The 14,924-nt window shown below is 42.4% G+C and overlaps 1 long non-coding RNA gene across 1 annotated transcript in view; it reads right to left on the bottom strand.

The window, feature by feature from the left end:
• LOC126249108 (uncharacterized) overlaps window positions 1–14,924 on the bottom strand; it is a 441,164-nt gene that overhangs the window by 38,305 nt on the left and 387,935 nt on the right. The gene's annotated exons all lie outside the window — the stretch shown is intronic.

Raw genomic sequence — 14,924 nt, 5'->3', positions numbered from 1 at the left:
TATCTCCATTAAATGAGACTAAAAGACTATACAAAGTGGCCATAAACAATCCAAAAAGCTTATAAGGGTGTGGCAGGGAAAATTGTGCTGAGAAATATTTGTTAAGAAAAAATTCGATACGTGTCGCCGTTTCCGAGTCATTTAGCACTGAAGTTGTCCTATCAGGTCGTTGCGAGTGCATATTAAAGCAGCCTTCCACACCCAGTGCAGCCAAACTTGTTCTATGTTTGCTTCCTCAAACTGAACAAACGTAGCTTTTGATCACCTGGCTAAAGTTTTTCATTGTCGAAAAAAGCACATTTTAACTGGTAAAGAGCATTTGAAGAAGCGGTAACTCAACGGACTCACAGATGCCTGTGCATTCTTGCATTCTAGCGCGTGCAAGTGCTTGAATTTGAGTGCGCAACGACCTGATTGGCTAAATTCAATACTAAATAACTCGGAACCCCGCAACATATCAATTTTTTTCTGAACATTAATTTATCGGTAAAATCTTTCCTGCAACAAGATTTTCAGACTCTCTGTTCACCCTCTACATATGTTGCAGTCAACGTTCTGTTACACTCTGAGTCACTGTGTTCATTGTGGATAATATCAAAAAAATTGAAGAGTCATTCACAGTTAAATATCCAGTAAAATGCTTCATATAAAATAATATTCTCTTACCTAATTAAACTGTAGAAAAATGTGTAACAATAAACAGTATTATCAGCATAATCAGTTTTCATCTTTAGACAGAATTTCTGTAACACCGTGAAATTTATTCCATATTTGTTAACAAGCTTCCTCAGTGCAGAACCAGCTTTGCTATATGCTTGCTTTGGTGTGGTGCCACTTTTTGTCTTCTTTTTGTAATTTCTTATGTTGCATTCATTAGGAAAAATCAGGCTGTTACACAACAACAAATCACAACAAACTACAACAAATGGCCCATATATCACCATTTTATATTGGGTTACAGATAAGTACTGCCCTATGCTCGCCCAAAATATGATATGCGTGGAGATTGCGCCAATGCAAATGCGCAGACATCAGCAAGGCTAATCGTGACGTTGACGAAGCAAGTTGAAACTTGTTCCAGCAAGTTGCGACTTGTTCCAGTGAACAAAAGCGAATAGTCAGGAAGTTGAGACTTATCAAGTCAAAACTTGTTCCCACAGTGTAGTCGGTGTCAGCTACAGGTAATATCAGCCACAGGGAAAGCTGTATTCGTTTCACTCCCTCGTGCACTTTTAACCTATGAGACTAATGCCAAACGTGTTTTGTGTTGGAAGTCTTCCATATTTTGAGAAATAATTAAATAATATTTTGCTGGATAGCTTGAATTTTGATTTGCGATCAGAGATCAGTGACTACACCTGCGTATTACGATAACTAACCAGTTTGTGTTTGTTTTTCGCAGGTTCGAATCCTGCCTCGGGCATGGATGTGTGTGATGTCCTTAGGTTAGTTAGGTTTAATTAGTTCTAAGTTCTAGGCGACTGATGACCTCAGGAGTTAAGTCGAATAGTGCTCAGAGCCATTTGAACCATTTTTTTGTGTTTGTTTTGTGCTCCACAAATGATAAATAATTTTATTTTGATGCCAAACATTGTATTTTTGAGATATCGACCTTCCATATCTGTCTTGTTCCACCATCGTAATAGGCTATGTTTCATCTCTGTCTTATTCTAGCACCACTTTTGGTAATGTCCTGATGAATGTAAACATAGCAGAAATTCTCCTTGTGTGTTATGAAGCTATGAGGTTAAATTGATACATTGGAATAAAAATTTCTCGTCAGAACACCTTCGTCCTTCCTTCCTAAAATCGTGTTTCGTCAGTTCGTCTTTTGGCTATGTTGTAAGTGAGAGTGTACTTTTTACGTCACACACTTTGATTAGATTTTGGTGCTATATAGTGGTTGGTTATGGGAAATACAATTTTATAGAGCCTTCACATCATAGGTCCGACTGGTAAATATTGCAGCCATCCTCAAAAGTTATTAATGTACATAACCTCTATTAGTTCCAATCATTTGTAATAGCAATAATTTACAACCAATATCATCGCGTATATTTTGTAGTGTAGAACACGATGCATTCATTATCTTTGAACCCCATAAAATAGTGCTTGCTAAAGTGAATCACTATCGAAAAACTTGTAGAAATAGCAGGTGATAACAGATCATTCTCTGAGCCGCCAACAACATTTCCTGAGATTGAAAGCACAACTTCCTTTCCATATTTTAGAAGTGGAGATACCATCGTAACACATGAAAAGCATAACAGAATATTTTAGACTGGGGGGGGGGGGGGAGGGATTTAATATTACGGTGAACTGTGTTTTACACCAAGTATAGGGTCAAGCAAGGGGTTTAATTACATTCTTCCAATAGCTCGCTGTAATTGAGACTGTCTGTTTGTTGTGGACTTGACTGTTTAGTGTAGTATTTTAGTCAGTATATTACAACCTCAGTCAGGTTATTTCTGCTACATCGCCTGATTTAGGGCTTACCTGAAACGCTAACTATTTGCTTAGCATGCTTTTTTTCTAGCCCGATGTGTTTAGGCTTGAAATTAGAGTTGCGACACCTACTTTGAGAATCGACAGTGATTTTTTCGGAATGAATTCTAGTGATATGTACGTGTATGAAAAATTACATTGTGTCATTTGGTATACGCATAGCATTTTTAAGTTGCTGACGTATAATTTCAGACATTTTAGAGGTGGAAAGAACATTGTCATACTTGACAAGCGACATAGAACAGTTTATATGCGGAAAATAATTAATTCAAGGCTCTATGGTGCCTTACACCACCTGTGGAACGGAAATCCAGCTTTTCTCATTCACTAGTGTGGCTTAACCTATGAGTTCGTGATATAAACATTGTGTGTGTGTGTGTGTGTGTGTGTTTTTGCTGACGTGGACATACCACAAAACAGTCCACGTGTGTCCTTTAGTGTCGTTGATGCATTGTGGAATTAATATTCAAATTACCGTGTAGACTGACGGATCTTCTCTTGTATTTTTTTCACGGAACGCTGATTTTTCCGTTCACACAAAAAAGACGCTGCTGACCCTGGGTGTTCGATTTCGCTCTGCTTAACACTGCACACTGGTTTACACATAATTCAAGTTCAGACACATTCGGGTCAGTCTTCGTAGGTACTGCAATTTTTACAAGCTTTAGTGTAGTTTTCACAGTTGGTAGTAGGCGACCATGTGGAGCGTTTTTCATCTTCGGTTGACTCTTCCTTGTGAGACAGAAGAGACGGAAGTCGGATTTCCCAGTTTTTGAAATTGCATCGTTTTTAATTGTGAATGAACTTATTGTATTAGAGTAAAATGGCGATCGATTAGACAAAGGTATACAAGAACTTCCGGACAGAAAATAAGTATAACATCCATACTGAATAACACAAACACACCTTGTATCTTCCTCCACTGACGTTTGTGCAAAAGGAACAAATTCATCACTGGCCAATATGGAGTGACACAAGTGTTTGCCAAAGCATGAAAACTGAGAAGTTGGATTGTTTTAATAAATGCAACATTTCATAAAGTGTAATTCGTTCACAGTAATCCCAAACACAGACATATTCGTATCTGTAATTCTGACCTTGTAATGCAATGCAGCATAGTCCCAATATACTGTTTTTCAAAAAGATATACGTTCTGAATTAACTTTTTGCTCACGTATTTTTCTCGGCCCTTGTCTACTAAGCCGAATAATTCTTGTGTCATTGAATAAAGACGAAACCTACTGATATCACCCCTCTGACTTCATACAAGATTTAATCCAAGTGGCTTACATAAATCAGAAATCTTAATCCAATATGTGGGAAATACTCGACCTAAAAAGAAATATAGTTAGTCTCGTAATTTTGCATTTGTTGACTGCGAAGAACCCACAACCACACTGTCACCCTATAGCGTAACCTAAATTTCAAACTACGCAACAGACCAGTATGTAAGTACAAAACGTAATATGAGCGAAAACTAAATATTGTCAGTGTTCTGCTCCAATTGTGTTTGCGCACGTTTGACGTCACACACCAAATCATCAATATGTCACGGGTCAAAGCGGACGTCGGATATTGGTAGGTTCAACCCTCGCTTCACTGAAGAAATGGATCCGAGACAATTGAATTTTAGTTTCATATTAAAAATTCTGTACAATGTGCATCATCATAGTTACAGAGTAATACCCCGAGCGAGGTGGCGCAGTGGTTAGCACACTGGACTCGCGTTTCGGAGGACGGCGGTTCAAACCCGTGTCCTGCCATCTTGATATAGGTTTCCTGTGATTTCCCTAAATCGTTTAAGGCAAATGCCGGGATGGTTCCTTTAAAAGGGCACGGTCGACTACCTTGCCCAGTCCTTCCCTAATCCGATGGGACCGATGACCTTGTTGTTTGGTCTCCTCCCCCCAAATCAACCAAACAACCAACAGAGTAGTACAATGATTGACTCGTTGTCTTGGAAAACAATTTCACTACACTACTTAGCCTCTTCTGGCTACAATCAAAGCGTATAATCGTGAACAGAGACGATAAAAGTAGTGCCCGATATTATCCGGATTGATAACTGTTTCCAGTTACTTCCACACAATATTACAGTTAGTCAGAGAATATCATCAGTACTGAAAACCCAACAAGCTGCTTTCGTACATGTCCCTCGGACGCTCATGGGGACGGATTTGGTGATAGCGCTGGTCGGGAATCTGATAAAGAGTTGTATACGCGGTAATTACTGAGTCTGATCAAAAGTATCTGGACATCTATTAGTGAACATTAACTAGGATGGTCTATCTTTAGCCTTTAGGTTGGCTTGAACAATGCTGGCGACAGTTTCAGTGTCATTTCTGAATATGCATGGACGAATGGCAGCACACTGTTGCATAATAGCTGAAACAAAAATGTGGTTCAAATGGCTCTAAGCACTATGGGACTTAACATCTGAGGTCATCAGTCCCCTAGACTTAGAACTACTTAAACCTAACTAACCTAAGGACATCACACATACCCATGCCAGAGGCAGGATTCGAACCTGCTACCGTAGCAGCAGAGTGGTTCCGGACTGAAATGCCTAGAACCGCTCGGCCACAGCGGCCGGCAAGAGCTGAAACCAGACAAAGTTGGGGTTATAGGACGCTGGAGAATGGAGCAGCGAAGTCGACGTTCTAATTCATCCCAAAGATCTTCCAGTGGGTTCAGATCGGGACTCTGGGCAGTCCAGTACATTTGACGAATGTTCTTGTCCACAAACCTCACAGATGCTGCTTTATGGCACGGTGCATTGTCATGCTATCACAATCATCCTCTCCTAGCTGTTGCTCTACTGTACACATTACACAGTGCTGTAAAATGTGTTCATTTAGGGTTTTCTTAAGCAAAATAACATCATAACCACGAAAAGCACCTCCTTAATGTAAGACAACCTCCGCTGTACTTCATTCTTGGCACAACACATGATGACAGGTAATGATCTCCAGGCATTCGATAAACCCAAGCCCTTCCATTGGATTGGCACAGGGTGTAGCGTGATTCATCAATGCTTATCACTTATTTCCAGTCATCCATTGTCCCATGACATTGCTCTTTACACCACGTCAAGCGTGGCTCAGCATTGACTGCAGAAATGTATGGCTTATGATGAGTTGCTTGACCATTATACCCCGTTCTTTTTATCTCCCTATGCACAGTCATTGCGCTTGCTGGTAGCACTTTGGAACTCACGAGTGATTCCTTGCGCTGACTTCATGCGATTTTTTGTGCTATCACCATCCACAATGCTCGACAGTCGCTCTCCGTCAGTATATGAGGTCTGCCTGGTCTTCTGTGTAACTACTGTTGTCACTTCGGGCTTCCGCTACACAATCACATCACGAACAGTCGCCTTGGGCACTTTTATAAGGATTTGGATGACGCTGATGGTTTTGTTACGCGGGTGACTCCACGTTGGGAGTCACTGAGGTCTCCTGACCGGCCCCTTCCGTTGCTACTGACAACACCATACTTTCCGCCTAGTTTTATACTGGCGGGTACGCTTCTCGTGACATGTAGAGATCATCCCGCATCACGTTCGGGTGCCCGGATAGTGTATATACTCGTCCGCTGTTCTGCGCTTCTCTATGACGTTGTCGGAACGACCACACGGTGGTGATTGATGTTCTGGGTGAATCCCAATCAGGGTTGTGGTCCTCAGCAAATTCTCGAGGTATGCAAACAGTGAAGGCTGTGTACAATGTCGCAGTGGCTGTGTTGTTCAAAATTACGGTGCACTGTTCCTTCGGACATGCATGCACGTCTGAAGGAACAGACACTGGGCCGACTACAGTCGTTATGAAATACATGTACTGTTTTCTCAGTTGCGAATATGGACACCCATAAACTGTATAATGGAACGACAACAGTGAAATGTTTTGCCGACCTGGACCCGCACCCGGATTTCCTGATAATCGCGAGCTGTCGCCTTACCATTAGGCCATCTGAATACGCTCCATGACCAGACTCAAACTTCCATATGTCGTCAACTACGTGCCTACAACTTGCACTCGTACATGCATTTCGTATATTCCCCTAAAGGGAGACGTTTTAATCGAAAGTCGTTTGCCCGGTGTGAGCGAACAAATGCGATGTTGCATGCATATCCGAAGGAACTTTGCGTAGTACTTCTGAATAACACGCCCACTGCAATGTCTAATTATCCGCAACACCAGGTGAGCGATTTTCATGTAAAATGTCTCCCCTGTACGGTAATATACATAATGAATGTAGGCGTGCAGGCTGTAGACGTGTAATTGCCGACATATGGGAGTTTAGGTCTGCTCGGATAGCTTCACGATAAGGTTACCGCTTGCGTTATCGGGCATTCCGAGTTCGTGTCCCGGTCCGGCATAAACTTTCATTGTCGTCATTCCATTCCACAGCTGATGCTTATCCTATTCGCAGTTTGCGAATACATTTTATGTATTGAAGGCTACGGTTTCTCACAGCGTGATGTGCCTACTCGATTGTGCATCTCGCTCTCTAATACATCACGATGGCTGCGGTGGCTACTGCAACCGCAAACGAAAATCGTTCGCTCCGAGGCGGAATCTGTTATCACCTTTAATAATTTTTTGCATATAAATTGTTTTGGTTGGCAGGAGAGCCAACACCGTGTTACTAGAGGAGGTCGAAAGGCACGCGTTTTAGCTCACGCAGGCTGGCGTGAGGTCTGGAACAAGACAAGGAAATTAGAATTTAGAAAAAAGGACGTAGCTGGTGGAATACTTAACTTTAATCCATTAATGGGGAACGTCGGTCTGGACGGTACATGATTCACAATATCAATAGTAACTGATAATGGCGCCTTGCTAGGTCGTAGCAAATGACGTAGCTGAAGGCTATGCTAAAATATCGTCTCGGCAAATAAGAGCGTATTTTGTCAGTGAACCACCGCTAGCAAAGTTGGTTGTACAACTGGGGCGAGTGCTAGGAAGTCTCTCTAGACCTGCCGGCGCTCGGTCTGCATTCACTGATAGTGGCGACACGCGGGTCCGACGTATACTAACGGACCGCGGCCGATTTAAAGGCTACCACCTAAATAAATTTTGCTGTGGCCGCCTACCACGGGGAGCCAGTGGCCGGAAGTCTGCTGGCCGCAATATTCGAACACCCACGGCTCCGTTCGTACCGCGGAGGAATTTAAGCAGCAACAGGGGCAACGGAGGGCGACCCACAATCGTCGCACGCAGCTACAATCGGCGTGCGCAGACCGGCACTATGTTGTGCTTCCGCGGCTCAGCTCTGCAGCCGATCAAAACGAAGTAATCCTCTGCGAAGCGAGGATCTGAGCTGTCGCTGAGGCAGCAGAAAGCAGTGACATCGCCTGATCGTCTGGAGAGCCGTCGCCACTGCAGCTGTCGCCGTCACCGGGCACCGGACGTCACCAGCTAGGCGGGGCTCCACTGGGACATCCTTTCCAGGATTGCAATCACGAAATTTAACTTGACGTCATTTTTACTCGTAAAAGAACTCAGCATTCATGACTAGTGTACCACAAGCGTTTCAGAACTTAACTTTTGTTTCCACTTGTAACGGGATATGCCCCTCCAGCATTACTTTTCCTCAATAGTAGTTTTCGATACTAGTATTATTTTTAGAATTTTGGACAGGTTAATATTATCTCAGCTGCTTTTCTGAAAACTTTCACATAATTTTATACACAGTAGTTATATTTCAAGGTAAAATTTATGAAAAGTGGTTAACTTTATTTTCGATGCTATAATCGATCAGTATTAGTTTTGAATGTACAGTTAAAATTATTTTTTTTAGAAACATTTGAAATTACGAACTACTGTCACACTTCAAATTTCTATTTTTAATTACGCTGTACTGTACTGCATACTATGTTTATTTCTGGATTCATTTATAAAATAAAACTAGAAAGTAATAATCTAACAGAAACCAATAGAAATGCATTTGTCAAGAAAAACTGTAAACCCTTCGGAATATTGTTATTTCCGCTGAGTGAGAGAGTAGTAAGCATGTCTCTGCCGTGATCGGACGTATTTTTGTGTTTTGTGCGAACAATGTAATTTCGGTTTTGTTAACGCGAAAAATCAAAAGACTGTATGATGTAATAAAATGTGACAAAATATAATAACGTAACAAAAAAAATTCTGCAACAACAGTCTTCAAATTTATTTATATCAATCCAAAAGTGAGGACCTAAAACGCGACATTTTCAGCTTCAAGATAGAGAACCCTAGACAAGAAGCAGTGGAGTCATCTCTACAAGAAAAGCTAAGTAAAGTAAATGTTTACTGTAATCTTACTCCTCTCAAATCTTCATAAAAGACAAATGTGGACAAATAGTGGGAATTAGGAAGGAGGGGGAAGATTACACACTATATAGTTTAGCATGTGACTTCCTTCTTGGTAGTAGTAAGAATATCCTTTTATACCATCTACGAATTACGGAAGATGTGTTTGTTGATTTGGTGTTTAATCTGGAAGACTCTCCCAGTACGTTTACGTTGTTCAAGTTATCAGAATTTTGTGAATAAACAATAAGTCAATTCAGTCAAGCGTGTGTCTTGTGCTGGACATACGGTCTCTCGCCACAATACAGGCTGAAGAATGTAAGAGAAAACCTGGCGAGAGGCAACCTCGCTGGTAAAGCTGCCAGGAAACAGTTTCTCACTGGACCTGATTTGTGCTGGGTTCGCCCTGCAGTCAGCCCTCGCTGGTTGTCGGAAGAGAAGGCCCAGGCGTAAACCTGTGTGTCCGTGTCGTCCGAAACAAGTATGGTAGCCGTGTACGCCTCATTTGGAGGAGCGAAATCAGCGTTAGTACACTATTGACTCTCACGTCCAACGTGTTGGGCAGTTCTTCCGAAGGACTATCCAGCCTCACACGGACCGTCATACAGTGTCGTCGAATTTCAGTTAATTATACGAATTATGCTAACGTATTCAGTCATAGTATCTCTACAAGATAGACCAGCGGAATAGGGTGCTCGAAAATAATGTCCTTTCAGAAAGTCAAATGCTGTTTTTTTTTATACATACAGGGTGGCGCACGAAATGTGTTACCAATTGTTTCTTTCACAATTTACGACGCACATTAGATATCCCTCTGGGATCTCTACAGCAGTACCAGCAGGGCTTGGAAAAAAAAATGAGTTACGAAATGACGTGTAATTCACGATACTGCGGCTAGGAGACTAGTAAGCATCAATGGCTGACAATGGAAGACTGACGACACGGCAACGATCGGCAATTGTGTTACTTTTTCATGAAACGAAAAGCCTTGTTGTGACTCAGTTTAACACACGATGGATCCCTTGCAAGACCATCCATAGGTTGTACGATAAATTTGTACAGGAAGGAACAGTATTGGAAGCGAAGCGACCTCGTCCTAAGCCTGTTTGTTCGCCAGAGAATACTGAAGCGGTACGAGTTGCTGTACAGACAAATCCCGGGAAATCGTGTAGAAAGACAGCAGTGCAACTGGGAATATCCACACGCTCCGTTCAACGCATTCTTAAAAGTGACCTCCATATGTACCCATACAAGATGACCTGTGCACAGAAGCTCACTGAAGAACACCAGCAGCAGAGACTACTGTTTGCTCAGTGGGCGGAGGATAGGGAAGAAACTCTCAACAACGTTTGGTTTTCAGACGAGGCGCATTTTCATTTATACGGTGTGGTTAACAAACAAAATGTACGCTATTGGGCCACTGAAAACCCACAAGTGCTTCATGAACGACAACATTATGCTCCGAGGATTACAGCGTGGGCAACAATTTCCAGTCACGGACTTATTGGATCCTTTTTCTGTGAACAGCGAGCGTTATTTGAGCATGCTTCGCAGTAGCTTCATTCCACAGCTCCTTGTTACTGCCTTGCCCTTCAACACGCAGTGTTTCATGCAAGATGGAGCAAGGCCACATACTGCAAACACTGTGTTGGAGTTTTTACACGAGCATTTCGACATGCGGATCATTTCGCTCAGGTTTCCAGGACGCTTCAATGACGGACAAAATTGGCCCCACGATAGTCCAGACCTCAATCCATGTGACTTTTTCCTTTGGGGGTACCTAAAGGAAAAAAATTTCCCGAAACATCCACGTGATTTAATGGAGCTCAGAAGACTTATTCGTCAAGCTTGCAGTGAAATTACGGAAGACATGTGCCGTAGGGTAATCACTAAATTCAGTGTTCGTTTGAAGGAAGTTAGGAAACGAAATGGTGGACGTATTGAGCATGTGCTGAGTTAGAACAAATCTCCATGAACGGCTCTTCATTGCAATATATGTTCGTTTCAGATTGTATTGACAATAAAGTTTATATTCAAAAACAAAATGGTAATACATTTCATGCGCCACCCTGTAGTAGGTCTTTCCTACTTAATCCGCAACCCGGCAGTTTTAATAATTGCTTACATTGGGCTTTATGAGGGGGCAACGTAAAAATGCTGTTCCCGTGTCGCGCCTGTGCAGGTATTCATCTTCTTCTGTTAAGAGGGTGTATTAATTTTGAGATATTAACGATCGATATCATTTGTTGACATGAGCGTGAAGTGCAATCCTAAAACGCGTATGTCTCTGGTCTTACTACAGAACATGCTTCTTAGTTTACAGGGAACAGGAATGAACTCGTCACATTGTTGACACCACCAAAAATGGATAATTGGATGAAAATCACAGAAGAATGTCATCTAACTAGAAATCGATACACAGCAAGGAGACTACTTAGGAACCTGAATGGGAATACAGCCTCGTCCACTGTAAAACCGAACATCTCTTCAGACAAGATAACTTTCCAATCGACCTTAAACGGGAAAATCAACTACAAAATGAATATAACGAAGCTATTCCGTGAAGGTTAACAGTAAACAAATAAACTTACTAGTCCATCTGAGATAACACAAGTACATAAGAATATCAAGTAGAATATTTCGATCAATACAAAAGAGGTGGGTACTGAAACTCGAGAAGAACTGCATAATTAGGTGAAAACCAAATAAATGGCAGAAAATCAGACTTATAACTCCTCTTGACCCGCAAATGAAGGTGAATAATTCTAAGAACCTTAGGCCACTTATATCCACTTAATGTTTTAAACCTTCTCGAAAACTGCTTGAACATATAATTCCGAATATACTCATGCAAACAACTGAGCGTCCACTCGTAAGCGAACTAGCAGCATTTCAATCAGGAAAATATTATATTGAGAAACTCTTGAAAAGTACCGAGGAGTTGCTTTACCGAGTAGGAGCGGCTCCAGGTCAGAAAACTGACAACAGCTGGGGACCAACGTGCTGGCCCGACGCTCCTCCAGACCGCATCCAGTGTCGAGATCGCCAGGGGATGACATGTCGGTCGGACGGTACCGATGGGCTCGACAAGGCCTGTGGACTGAGCGCTTTTGTGACTATATTCTGCAGACAGAATTTAATATGGCGTTCATAACTTGACAAAATCGTCAGATGTAAAAGCAGCTTCGAGTGTACTCCAAGGGAATATTACAAGGCTGTTACTGGTACAATACATATGTTTAAATAATTTGGACAATTCTGGGCGATGTTGTTGTCTTTAGGACGGTTGTTACAAGGCTGTTGCTGGTACAATACGTATATCTAAATAATTTGGATAATTCTGGACGATGTTGTTGTCTTTAGGACGGTTGTAATGACCTGCGGAGGATCAATAATTATTACAAGGACTGACTATTGATGCTGAACACAAAGAAGTATGACTTATCACAAATAAATAGTCGAAGAGATCCGTTACTGTTAGATTACGCTGTTGGCGATAAATTACTGAGAAATGTAACAGCCATAAAATACGTGGGAGTAACCGTCTTAAGCGACCTAAGAGCTAAGCTGAGACTCATTTGCAGAATCTTGAGGAAATACAGTTGATCCTCGAAAGAAGTAGATTACAAAACACTTGTCTAACCGGTAAATGAGTAACCTATCAGTATGGAACTGTTACCAGATGGGGTTAATAGAACAGATAGCGAATATCGAAAGAAGAGCGGCACGTTTCGTCACGGCGTCGCTTAGCATGCGCAAAAGCGTTGCAGAGACGCTCAACATACTGCAGTGGCAGTCGCTGCAAAAGAGATTTACTGTTGAAATTACGTAATCATACATTACGAGTACAGCATACTACTTCCTCTCGCATACATCTCATGAAATGAACACAACGAAAAAATCAAAGAAATTGGAGCTTATCTAGAGGTTTGACAGTCGAAGGTCGCGAATGGAACAGGGGAAACGTGACAAATGTCGGTTCTCTGAAAGCTGTCAATAGTGTTTCATAAAAAGAATGTCTTCTTCCCTCCTTCCCATTTGGGCTCACGGAGCCGAGATCTCCATAACAGTCACGTGTTGATCGAACCTACCAGTAAAAGATACAGTTACAGGACTTTGAATTGCTTCCTTTAATCCTACCTGGTAGAGACGCGAAACTCACAATCAGTACCCAAGAATGGGTTGCAAAGTGTTCTTTACGCACTCTTATTTATAGATGAGCTACACTTTCCTAGAATTCACCCAGAAAACCGATGGCGACCATATGCCTTCCGTGCAACCTACCCCTCACGCTTGTTTCATTTCATGTCGTTCTACAACGTTACGCTAGATATTAAATCGGCGTGATTTTTTCAAGTAGAACATGAGTAATACTGTATTAGAACATTATAGGTTTGTTTTGCTACTCATCTGGATTAATTAACATTGTTCCACATTTAGAGAAATATGTCATTCATCATACCAAATAAAAATTCCTTCCAAGTCATCTTGCATCCCTCTACAGCCAATTAGAAACGACACTGTCTAGTACACTACAGCGTAGACAGGAAACTGTCCCAGATTTCTCCTGACCCTATCCTTCAGATCGTTTATGTAAAGGGGTCCGGGACAGAGAAATATAAAAACATTTGTTTATACACTGAAGCGCCAAAGGAATTACAATAGGCATGAGTATTCAATTACAGAGATATGTAAACAGGCAGAATACGGCGCTGCTGTCGGCAACGCCTATATAGGACACCAAGTGTCTGGGACAGTTGTTAGATCGGTTACTGCTGCTACAATGGCAGGTTATCAAAATTTAAGTGAGTTTGAACGTGGTGTTGCAGTTGGCTCACGAGCGATGGGATAGAGCGTCTCCGAGCTAGCGATGAAGAAGGGATTTTCCCGTACGACCATTTAATGAGTGTACCGTGAATATCAGGAATATGGTAAAACACCAAATCTCCGTCATAGCTGCGGCCGGAAACAGATCCTGCAACAACGGGACCAACGACGACTGAAGAGAATCGTTCAACGCGATGGAAGTGCAACCTTTCCGCAGACTGCTGCAGATTTCAATGCCGGGGCATCAACAAGTGTCAGCCTGCGACCATTCAACGAAACACCATCGATATGGGCTTTCGCAGCCGAAGGCTCACTCGTGTACCCTTGATGACAGCACGACACTAAGCTTTACTCCTCGCCTGGGGCCGTCAGCACCGACGTTGGAGTGTTGATGGCTGGAAACGTGTTGCCTGGTCGGACGAGTCTCGTTTCAAATTGTATCGAGTGGATGACTTGTACAGGTATGGAGACAACCTCATGAATCCATGGACCCTGCATGTCAGCAAGAGACTGTTCAAGCTGGTGGAGGCTCTGTAATGGTGAGGGGCATGTGCAACTGGTGTGATATGGGACCTCTGATACATCTAGAAACGACAATGACAGCTGACACGTATGTAAGCATCATGCCTGATCACCTGCATCCATTCACGTCAATTGTGCATTCCGACGGACTTGGACAATTCCAGCAGGACAATGCGACACCCCACACGTGCAGAATTGCTACAGAGTGGCACAAGGGACACTTTTGGGCCTCCAAACTCCCAAGACATAAACATTATTGAGCATATCTGGGATGTCTTGCAACGTGCCGTTCAGAAGAGATCTCCACTCCCTCGTATTCTTACTGATTTATGGACAACCCTGCAGGATTCATGGTGTCAATTCCCTCCAGCACTACTTAAGACATTAGTCGTGCCCATTCCATTTTGTGTTGCAGAACTTCTGCGTGCTCGCGTGAGTCCTACACGATATTAGGCTGGTGTACCAGTTTTTTTGGGTCTTCAGTGTAATTCAGTACCTATTAAGGTTTATACACTCCTGGAAATTGAAATAAGCACACCGTGAATTCATTGTCCCAGGAAGGGGAAACTTTATTAACACATTCCTGGGGTCAGATACATCACATGATGACACTGACAGAACCACAGGCACATAGACACAGGCAACAGAGCATGCACAATGTCGGCACTAGTACAGTGTATATCCACCTTTCGCAGCAATGCAGGCTGCTATTCTCCCATGGAGACGATCGTAGAGATGCTGGATGTAGTCCTGTGGAACGGCTTGCCATGCCATTTCCAC

This window comes from Schistocerca nitens, chromosome 3, assembly GCF_023898315.1.
Source record: "Schistocerca nitens isolate TAMUIC-IGC-003100 chromosome 3, iqSchNite1.1, whole genome shotgun sequence".
NCBI lineage: Eukaryota > Metazoa > Arthropoda > Insecta > Orthoptera > Acrididae > Schistocerca > Schistocerca nitens.
This window is presented reverse-complemented; position numbering and strand designations above follow the sequence as displayed.